This window comes from Triticum dicoccoides, chromosome 3A (assembly GCF_002162155.2).
Source record: "Triticum dicoccoides isolate Atlit2015 ecotype Zavitan chromosome 3A, WEW_v2.0, whole genome shotgun sequence".
NCBI lineage: Eukaryota > Viridiplantae > Streptophyta > Magnoliopsida > Poales > Poaceae > Triticum > Triticum dicoccoides.
In genome coordinates this window covers 375,235,155-375,246,877 of record NC_041384.1, presented here as the reverse complement: position 1 = coordinate 375,246,877, position 11,723 = coordinate 375,235,155, and positions in this window count along the sequence as shown.

Here is an 11,723-nt window from a genome sequence, read left to right as displayed (position 1 = left end):
TCAACAACTATCAGGAGTTGGTAGATCGTGCTCTTATGATTGAAGGGAAGTAGCAGCAAATTGAAAATCACAAGAGGAAGTATGCACAAGGAAAGTACAATTCAGGAGCTCGGCAGAAGCCACGATTTACCCCTAGATCGGGAGGACATTTTCAGCATACCCATGGAGGAGGTACCTCGCACAACCACAATGGCACCAAGAATGGTAATGGTAATGGAGGAAGCAACGGCCAGAACCGTACCAGCCCATCAACCCCAGCCAAGAAAGACCTGAGCCAAGTCACTTGCTTTAAGTGTCAGAAGACTGGACATTATGCCAATGAATGTCCTGAAGGCCAAAATGGCAATGGAAGCTCTGGGAAGAAGCCGAACCCTTTCAACAGGGGACAGGTGAACCACGTTAATGTGGAGGAGGTTGAAGAGCAGCCGGATGCAGTAATCGGTAAGTTTTTGGTTAAGTCATTTACTGCACTCGTTCTTTTGATACTGGTGCATCGCATTCATATATATCAAGGGGATTTGTGTATAAGTATAACATGCCCACTAAGGTTCTTAGAACACCTATGCTAGTAAGCTCACCAGGAGCGGAGCATATGGCCAGTCAAGGATGTTTTCAAGTGCCATTGAGTATAGGTAGGCATGTGTTTCCCTCGGATTTAATCATTTCGGAATCACAAGGATTGGATGTAATTCTGGGTATGGATTGGCTGTCGATGTATGGAGGAAACATCGATTACGCCAGTAAGTCGATCTTGCTTACCACCCCAGAAGGGAGAAGGATCAAGTATGTATCCTGGCATGCGCCAAAAGGGACTCAAGTAAATTGTTTAACAGGAGTTGTGCAGGAGGAAGTACCAGTGGTAAGGGATTTCCCTGAAGTATGTCCAGAAGAGTTGCCAGGCATGCCACCGGATAGAGATATTGAGTTTTTGATTGAGCTATTGCCAAGCACAGGGCCAATATCGAAGAGACCATACAGGATGCCCACAAAGGATTTGGTGGAGATTAAGAAGCAGATTAAGGAGTTACTGGATAAAGGCTACATTCGCCCAAGTTCGTCGCCTTGGGGATCGCCAGTACTTCTAGTGGAAAAGAAGGATGGATCGTTAAGGATGGTTGTTGATTATCGAGGTTTGAATGAAGTAACCATCAAGAACAAGTACTCACTACCAATGATCAATGATCTGTTTGATCAATTGCAAGGAGCTAAGGTATTTTCCAAGATCGATCTGCGATCAGGATACCACCAGTTGAAGATTCGAGAACAGGATATACCTAAGACAGCTTTTACCACCAGGTATGGGTTGTATGAGTATACCATTGTGTCATTTGGTCTACTAACGCACCTGCTTATTTTATGAACATGATGAACAAAGTGTTTATGGAGTTCTTGGATAAGTTCGTCGTGGTGTTCATTGATGATATCCTGGTTTACTCGAAGAATGAAGAGGAGCATAAGGATCATTTGCGTTTGGTACTTGAGAGCTCAGAGAACATCAGTTGTATGCCAAGTTCAGCAAATGTGAGTTTTGGTTGAAGGAAGTAGGATTCCTCGGGCACGTTATATCCGGAGAAGGTATATCAGTAGATCCCACTAAAGTTTATACCGTGACCAAGTGGGAAGCACCAACCACAGTTGGAGAGATCCGGAGTTTCCTTGGACTCGCAGGATACTACCAGAGATTTATTGAGAATTTCTCCAAGATTGCAAAACCTATGACGGAGTTATTAAAGAAGGATACCAAGTTCATATGGACTGAGGAGTGTGAGGCTAGTTTCCAGGAGTTGAAGAAATGCTTGGTTACCTCACCAGTGTTGCTTTTGCCAGACCAGACCAAGGATTATGAGGTGTATTGCGACGCTTCACGACGAGGACTTGGAGCAGTACTTATGCAGGAAGGTAGAGTTGTTTCATATGCCTCACGACAACTGAAACCTCAAGAATTGAATTATGCCACGCATGATTTGGAGTTAGCAGCCATAGTGCATGCATTGAAAACATGGAGACATTTCCTCATTGGAAATTATTGTGAGGTGTACACGGATCACAAGAGTTTGAAATACATTTTCACGCAGAAGGAGTTAAACCTCAGACAAAGGAGATGGTTGGAGCTCATCAAGGATTATGATATGATATTGCATTACCATCCCGGAAAGGCTAATGTAGTAGCTGACGCATTGAGCCGTAAGAGCCATGTCAATACACTATTGACGGGAGAAATACCAAAGGAGTTAGCCGAGGATCTTCGTGAGCTATGTTTGGAAATAGTTCTAAGAGGCTATGTAGCAGCATTGGAGATTCAATCAACTTTGATGGATAGAATCAGAGAAGCTCAGAAGACTGACAAAGAGATTGCCTCTATAAAGGAGAAAATGAGCGAAGGAAAGGCTAAAGGATTTCGTGAGGATGAGCACGACACCCTATGGTTTGAAGACCGTGTTTATGTGCCCAATGACCCGGAGATCAAGAAGTTGATTCTGCAAGAGGCACACAACTCACCATATTCGATTCACCCAGGAAATACCAAGATGTATTTGGATTTGAAGGATACTTTCTGGTGGACCGGAATGAAGAAAGATATTGCGGAGTATGTAGCAATTTGTGATGTATGTCAAAGAGTAAAGGTAGAGCATCAGAAGCCAGCAGGATTGCTACAGCCATTGCCGATACCCGAATGAAAGTGGGATAAGTTAGGCATGGATTTTATCATGGGATTACCCAGGACTCGTTCAGGCTATGACTCGATTTGGGTCGTAGTCGATCGGTTGACGAAGGTAGCTCATTTCATCCCGGTAAAGACCACTTACACCAGTGCTAAGTTGGCAAACATATACATGACCAGGATTGTATGCTCACATGGAGTTCCGAGGAGTATAGTCTCAGATAGAGGAACCCAATTTACCTCAAAGTTCTGGAATCAGTTGCACGAAACTTTGGGTACCAGGCTAGAGTTCAGCACAGCTTTTCATCCACAGACAGATGGACAGACCAAGAGAGTCAATCAGATTTTGGAGGACATGCTGAGAGCTTGTGCGCTAGATTATGGATCTAGTTGGGACGACAATTTGCCATATGCAGAATTCTCTTACAACAACAGCTATCAATCCAGTTTAAAGATGGCCCCTTTCGAAGCCTTGTACGGAAGGAGGTGCAGGACACCGTTGTCATGGCATGAAGTTGGAGACCGCCAGTTGTTTGGACCTGATTTGATTAAGGAGTCTGAACAGAAGGTCAAATTGATTCGCGATAGACTCAAGGTTGCTCAATCCAGGCAGAAGAGCTATGCAGATTCTAAACACAAGGAGACAGTTTACGAAGTCGGAGACAAAGTTTATCTTCGAGTATCCCCACTTCGAGGAATAAAGCGTTTTGGTGTTAAGGGAAAGTTAGCGCCACGGTTTGTAGGACCATACCGAGTATTGGAACGTATGGGAGAAGTGGCCTACAAGTTGGAATTGCCCGAAGGATTGTCAGGAGTTCATGATGTGTTCCACATTTCTCAGCTGAAGAAGTGCCACACGGAGATGGCTGACATACCCTTGAGAGACACAGTGCCATTGGAAGCAATTCAGTTGGACAGTGATTTGACCTATGAGGAGAAACCAGTTAAGATCCTAGAATATGCCAGCCGAGTCACCCGCAACAAGGTTATCAAGTTTTGTAAGGTTCAGTGGAGCCACCACACGGAGGATGAAGCCACCTGGGAGCGAGAGGAAGATTTGCTCAAGGACCACCCTCACCTATTTTCTAGCCAACCCGAATCTCGAGGGCGAGATTCATCTTAAGGGGGTAGGTTTGTAACATCCCAAATTTTTAATTTGGAATGTTATACACTAGATCATCATGGCATATCATATTTTATTTGCTTTTGGTTTTGATCCTAGAAATTCTACGCAACTCAAGGACCCACGGAGAGAGTTGGGGATTTCGGTATTTTCATATTTGAGTTTCTCAAATTTTGAGAATAGGATCATTTGATTTTAATTATTTTATCATCAATTATTTCTATTACAAAAATATGAGAGAGAGAATAAAATGACTTTCCCAAAATAAAGAAATATTGAGGATTTAATAATAAAATCAAATAAGATTTTATTTCAGAGTTTTTCGTTATTTTATTTGAATTTAGGAAAAATGTGCGTTTTTCAAAATTGCATTTAGGCCCCAAATAAATGTTCACCTTGTGCAGCTTGATTTTAGAAGCCGGGGAAAATTTATTTCGGGATTTTTGGAGTCTGTTTAGTATTTCTTTTATCTGTTTTTCTGCGCGGAATAATTAAAAAAACCAAACCGACCTACGGGCCGTGTTAGGCCCGGACTCCTCCGGGGCCGGCCTTTAAAGTCGGGGCGCCCGACCCTGCAGCCCACCGAGCCGCCCGCGCCGCCCCGAACCCTAGCGCCGCCTGATGAAGCTATGTACCTAGGGTAGGGGCATGGACCTGTCCTAAGTACCCTACCCGAGGACATCCCTAGAAGAAGTCACCTTTCAATCGACTTGGAGGTATCCCATTCGATGGATTCAAGACACTTGACCACGAAGCAATCACTCGACCAAGATCCAACAACTCGACTGCAAGGAGATCTAAAGTCACCCTGCACGCAAACGGTCGGTCATTAAGTAGATTTTATGGTCATCGTAGCACTTTATTAGGGGCGTTACCAGTAACCCCCAATCTTAATGTACTTTAAACCCTGCATTACTAAGGGCTGGAGGGGCCTGGCGAACTCTATATAAGCCACCCCCCTCAGTATCAAGGGTGGGCACCCCTGTTATTCGTACACACATAATTCAATCGACCGCCTCCGGGCACCGAGACGTAGGGCTGTTACTTCCTCCGAGAAGGGCCTGGACTCGTAATCCTCGTGTGCTTACAACTCCTCCATAGCTAAGATCTAGCCTCTCCATACATACCCCCCTACATCACTGTCAGAGTTAGAACCACGACAGTTGGCGCCCACCGTGGGGCTAGGAGCCTTAGCGCCTAGTTGGAGAAGTTGCGATTTTCTCCTATCTCTTTGATCATGGTTTCGGGCGGAGCTTTAGTGGAGGGCCGCGAGATCCATATCGGCGCGCTCACGTTCATCGCCGACGACTCCGCTTGGCTTCAGGAGGCTCCACTCGACGTCGACGCGCTCCCCGTCCATGGGGCGACGCACTTTCGTGCATGCGTCCGTGGTGTCCTCCTGCGGCAGCCGTTGACCCAGTATCGGTCGGCTCCTGTGGCATCTCCCCGCCCTGTTTCTCGCTGGCGCAAGCGCTCCGGTCGGTCGAGGCTTCAGAGGTGGGTGAGGCATGTGGTGGCCCGCCAGTCGGCCACCCCACAAGTCGCGGCAATCGAGCCCGACGAATCCCTCTACGGCCTATTCGATTGGCTCCGCAGAGACCGCATCCGAATGCGATAGCAGTGACCCAGCTGCAGAGGTTCTGGTGATCGATGGGCCACACAGTCCTCCCGGTTTCCCCCGCGCTGACGGAGGCGCGGATGGGGGCAACCTGTCGCGTCCTCACGAGGAGTATCTCCCCGAGCCTCTCACGTCATTGCAGCGGGAGGAGCTTCGCCGCCGGAACATGGATGCACTCCACACTCCTATCGTTGGAGAAACCCCCGAGACCCGAGCCTTGGAGGACGCGCGCTTGACTAACTTGGCTGAGCGCACTCGACTAGAGAATCTCCAGCGAATATTCAACGAGCGAGCGCGTCAACGGGCTCCAGAATCCAGTCGACGTCAAATCTTTCCGCCCCCGCAGGTATATCATACTCCGATTCAGAATTTGGCGGCTGCGGCCCCTATAGCAGAGTCGATTCAGCCCTCCCAGTCAGAGGCTGGCAGAGGCTTGTTGCAAATCAGAGCGTTGCTCCGGGCAGCAGGAGACCAGAATTCCGCTGTTTCTCAGTCGCAGAACAGGATCCACAGTCGATCCGTTGCAGCGGATACAGTACAGTCGGCTCACAGCCCAAGATCGCCTCCGAGGCGTGAGCAACGTGGAGACTGGCGTGATCAGTACAGAAGGAATGAGCGGTATGATCACCGATTTGATTGTGATGATCGACGTTGAGTGCCAACCCCTCCCCCGAGGAGTGGATCATATGTGCCTCGACAGCAGGATGACAGACGCCCTCATAGTGTTGGGCGGAGAATTTCTGTCGACCCCAGGGAACCAGGCTTTGATGCGAGATCCATTCTCGTTCAAGGTTTGGTCGACAAGAACAGAGCTCACCGAGAAGGCCATGACAGAGATGCGCCTACCAGTAGCAGAGTATATGTTTCAGGGCCGGAGTGTTTCAGTCGAGCCATCAGAGCCGCTGTAATTCCTCCCAACTTCAGGTTGGCGACTGGAGTTAGTAAGTTCACCGGTAAATCCAAGCCCGATACTTGGCTCGAAGATTACCGCGTGGCTGTCCAGATTGGCGGTGGGAATGATGAGGTAGCCATGAAGCACTTGCCTCTCATGTTAGAAGGCTCGGCCAGAGCGTGGCTGAATCAGTTAGCACCCAGCAGCATTTACACTTGGGAGGATCTCTCGCGAGTGTTTGTCACCACATTTGAAGGAACATGCAAGTGACCTGCAGGCCTTACAGAATTGCGGTCTTGCGTGCAGAAACCGAATGAAAATCTGAGGGATTACATCCAGAGGTGGATCACATTGCATCACACAGTTGAAAATGTACCAGATCATCAAGCAGTTTGTGCCTTTAAAGAAGGCGTTAAGTACAGAGAATTGAATCTGAAGTTTGGTCGAACCGGAGAGATGTCTCTGAATCGGATGATGGAGATTGCCACCAAATATGCTAATGGTGAAGATGAGGATCGACTCCGGAGTGGCAAGCATAAAGCAGTCGCCCAGGAAACCGGAGGAAATTCCAGTCGGAAATAGAAGCGGAAAGCCGAGCCAACCGCTCCTGGGGAGGCCCTGGCCGTAACCCAGGGAAAATTTAAGGGAAAACCCAAAGGACCTTGGAACCCCAGGAAAGTTAAAGACCAAGATGGAAATGATGTTTTGGATCTACCGTGTCACATCCACACCAAGAAAGATGAAGAGGGTAAACTCATTTACCCAAAGCATACCACTCGACAGTGTCGGCTTCTGATCCAGCAGTTTCAGGGCAAGTAGTCCAAAGATAAGGAAAAGGAGTCAGACAAAGTTGAGGACAAGGAAGATAGTGACGATGGGTACCCCCAGGTCAATTCCACCCTAATGATTTTTGCTGATGTTGAGAGCAAAAGTCGACTAAAGGTTATTAACCGTGAGGTAAATATGGTTGCTCTGGCAACACTCAATTATCTGAAGTGGTCCCAGACTGCCATCACATTTGACCAGTCTGATCACTCTACGCACATTGCCACCCCTGGGAGGCAAGCTCTGGTGGTCAACCCAGTTGTCGAAGGCACTCGACTGACCAAAGTCCTGATGGATGGAGGCAGCGGTTTGAACATACTGTATGCAGAAACATTGAAAGGGATGGGCATTCCGATGTCCAGGCTCAGTACCAGTAACATGAGTTTTCATGGAGTCATTCCTGGGAAGAAAGCCGAGTCACTCGGCCAAATTGCTCTTGATGTGGTTTTCGGTGATTCCAAGAATTACCGCAAGGAAAAGTTGACATTCGAAGTTGTGGATTTCCAAAGTGCTTATCACGCTATTTTGGGCAGGCCAGCTTATGCACGCTTCATGGCTCGACCATGTTATTTGTATCTCAAATTGAAGATGCATGGTCCCAAAGGTGTGATCACTGTTACAGGCAATCGGAAGAAAGCAGAAGAGTGTTTTCAGAAAGGCTCAAAGATTGCTGACGCTCAGATGGCAGTGGTCGAGCTACAAGAGTATCAAAAGACTACAGATCCGAGTGAGTTGCTACGAGCTAAGAAGCCTGCTTCAGAATCAGCTTTTCAGTCGTCCGGTGAAACGAAGGCAGTTCACATTCACCCACCCGATCCAAATGCTGCTCCGACTGACATCTCAACGACGGTCGACTCCAAATAGGAAGAAGCGCTCATCCAGTTCATCCATGAGAACTGGGACATCTTCGCATGGAAGCCTGCTGACATGCCTGGAGTTCCCAGGGGGCTGGCTGAGCACTGTCTACGAGTCGACCCAATATTTAAACATGTGAAAGAACATCTTCGACGGTCCACCGTCCAGAAGAGGAAGGCCATTGGCAAGGAGGTGGCTCGGCTCTTAGCAGCGGAGTTCATCCGAGAAATTTACCACTCTGAGTGGCTCGCCAATGTTGTCATGGTCCCCAAAAAAAACAAGTCACTTCGCATGTGCATTGATTTCAAGCATATCAATCGGGCCTGCCCGAAAGATCATTTTCCTCTCCCCCACATCGACCAGATAGTCAACTCGACTGTGGGATGTGAGCGTTTGTCTTTTCTAGACGCCTATTCCGGGTACCATCAGATCCGTCTATACGGGCCCGACGAGATCAAAACAGCTTTCATCACTCCATTCGGGTGCTTCTGTTATGTCACCATGCCGTTCGGCCTCAAGAATGTCGGAGCCACGTTCATGAGGATGATTCAGAAGTGTTTGCTCACTCAAATCAGTCGAAATGTGGAGACATACATGGATGATATTGTGGTCAAGTCACGGAAGGGTTCCGACCTGCTGACTGACCTTGCTGAAACCTTTGCCAACCTCAGGAGGTATGATATCAAGCTCAATCCGTCAAAGTGCACATTCGGAGTTCCAGGTGGGAAGTTACTCGGTTTTCTCGTTTTCGAACGGGGAATCGACGCCAATCCTGAAAAAATTGGCACTATACTCCGGATGAAACGTCCTGTGCGTGTGCATGACGTCCAGAAGCTTACAGGATGCTTGGCCGCTTTAAGTCGATTCATCTCTCGCCTCGGTGAAAAGGCATTGCCTCTTTACCGACTGATGAAGAAGTCCGACAAGTTCGAGTGGACTCCAGAAGCTGATGCAGCGTTTACAGAGCTCAAAGCTCTGCTCTCCACCCAGCCGGTGCTTGCTGCCCCAATCAGCAAGGAGCCTTTGCTGATTTACATTGCAGCCACAGGACAAGTTGTCAGTACAGTACTTACGATCGAGCAGGAAGAAGAAGGAAAGGCCTTCAAAGTTCAGCACCCAGTATATTATGTTTCTGAAGTTTTGACTCCTTCAAATCAAAGATATCCTCATTACCAGAAGCTTGTATATGGGATTTATATGACCACGAAGAAGGTTGCACATTACTTCTCTGATCATTCCATTACAGTCGTCAGCGACGCTCCACTATCAGAGATTTTGCACAACAGAGATGCAACTGGTCGAGTGGCCAAATGGGCAATTGAACTTCTTCCCCTAGATATCAAGTTTGAGGCAAAGAAAGCTATCAAGTCCCAAGCAATTGCAAATTTCGTCGCCGAGTGGATCGAACAGCAACTTCCGACTCAAGTTCACTCAGAGCACTGGACCATGTTCTTCGATGGATCTAAGATGCTGAATGGTTCCGGTGCTGGGGTAGTATTGGTTTCCCCCCAAGGAGATAAGCTCAGTTATGTTCTCCAGATTCACTTCGATTCCTCCAATAACGAAGCAGAATATGAAGCACTTTTGTATGGGTTGCGCATGGCCATTTCACTCGGTGTCCGTCGCCTCATGGTCTATGGCGACTCAGATTTGGTGGTTAATCGGGTGATGAAGGAGTGGGACGTCAGAAGTCCAGCTATGACTGGATATTGCAATGCAGTGAGAAAGTTAGAGAAGAAATTCGAGGGGTTAGAGCTTCATCACATCCCCCGACTGAAAAATCATGCGGCTGATGATTTGGCAAAGATAGGCTCCAAGAGAGAAGCCATCCCCAGCGATGTGTTTTTGGAACACATCCACTCGCCATCAGTCCAAGAAGATCCTTTAACAGATGAAGCCCCGCAGCCAAAGAGTGCCACAGATCCGACTGAAGTTGAAATTCCGGCAATGGTCGACCTAATCATGGAAGTTTTGGCAATCACCCCCGATTGGACGATACCGTACATCGCGTATATCCTGAGAAAGGAACTCCAGGAGGACGAAGAAGAGGCTCGATAGATCGTCCATCGATCCAAGGCCTTTACAGTCATAAAGGGACAGTTGTATAGAGAAAGCGCGACCGGAGTCGGTCAGAAGTGTATAACACCAGAAGAAGGTCAGATAATCCTTGATGATATCCACTCGGGGACCTGTGGTCATCATGCGTCCTCTCGGACCATTGTGGCTAAAGCATACTGAGCAGGATTTTACTGGCCAAGAGCGAATGAAATGGCAAAAGAGATAGTCGACAAGTGTGAAGGGTGCTAGTTCTACTCCAACATGTCGCACAAGCCTGCATCAGCCCTGAAGACCATTCCACTCGTCTGGCCCTTCGCTGTTTGGGGACTGGACATGGTTGGCCCATTGAGAACAGGCAGGAGAGGTTTCACACATGTGCTTGTGGCAGTCGACAAGTTTACCAAATGGATTGAAGCTAAGCCTATCAAGAATCTTGATGCTTGCACTGCTATCAGTTTCGTCAGAGAGTTAACATTCAGATATGGAGTCCTGCATAGTATCATCATCAACAATGGGTCAAACTTTGATTCAGACAAGTTCAGAGCTTTTTGCGCCTCTCAAGGCACACGAGTCGACTACGCATCGGTCGCCCACCCCCAGTCGAATGGACAAGCAGAAAGGGCAAATGGTCTGATTCTCAAAGGACTAAAGCCTCGACTGATGTGTGATCTCAAGCACGTAGCAGGTGCTTGGGTCGACGAGCTTCCGTCAGTTCTGTGGGGATTGAGGACCACCCCGAATTGGTCGACTGGAAGAACTCCGTTCTTTCTGGTTTCCGGAGCGGAAGCAGTCCTGCCGAGTGATCTACTTCACAATGCACCCCGAGTCGAGCTTTATACCGAAGATGAAGCAGAACAAGCCCGGCAAGATGCAGTCGACCTCCTGGAAGAAGAAAGAGAAATGGCTATGATCTGATCGATCATTTATCAGCAAGACTTGCGTCGATTCCATGCCAGAAATGTGAAGAGTCGAGCCTTCCAAGAAGGAGATTTGGTCCTCCGAGTGGATCAACAGAAACCACACAAGCTCGCTCCTACTTGGGAAGGTCCCTTCATCGTCACCAGAGTCCTTCACAATGGAGCGTATCACCTTTACAATGTCGATCGCCAGATCGATGAGCCACGAGCTTGGAATGCAGAACTGCTCCGCCCCTTTTACACTTGAATTCTCACTCGGATGAGATGTAGTAAGAAAAACTTCTGTAGTCTATTTATCAAAGACAAGAGTGTTACAATTTTTCCTATAATTGTTGTCGCTTTTGTTTGCGTGTGAAATCCCCCAGTGGGTGGCTAGCTACGAATCCGTTTCGCCTAAGTTTGTAAAAAAATCCTACCGAGTGGTGAGCCAGACTCCCACTCGGAGGCTTAGCTGCAGCCCAGTGCTCGCCTAAGTGTTTAAAAATCCTACCGAGTGGCGAGCCAGACTCCCACTCGGAGGCTTAGCTGCGGCTCAGTGCTCGCCTAAGTGTTTAAAAATCCTACCGAGTGGTGAGCCAGGCTCCCACTCGGAGGCTTAGCTGCAGCCCAGTGCTCGCCTAAGTGTTTAAAAATCCTACCGAGTGGCGAACCAGACTCCCACTCGGAGGCTTAGCTGCAGCCCAGTGCTCGCCTAAGTGTTTAAAAATCCTACCGAGTGGCGAGCCAGACTCCCACTCGGAGGCTTAGCTGCAGCCCAGTGCTCACCTAAGTGT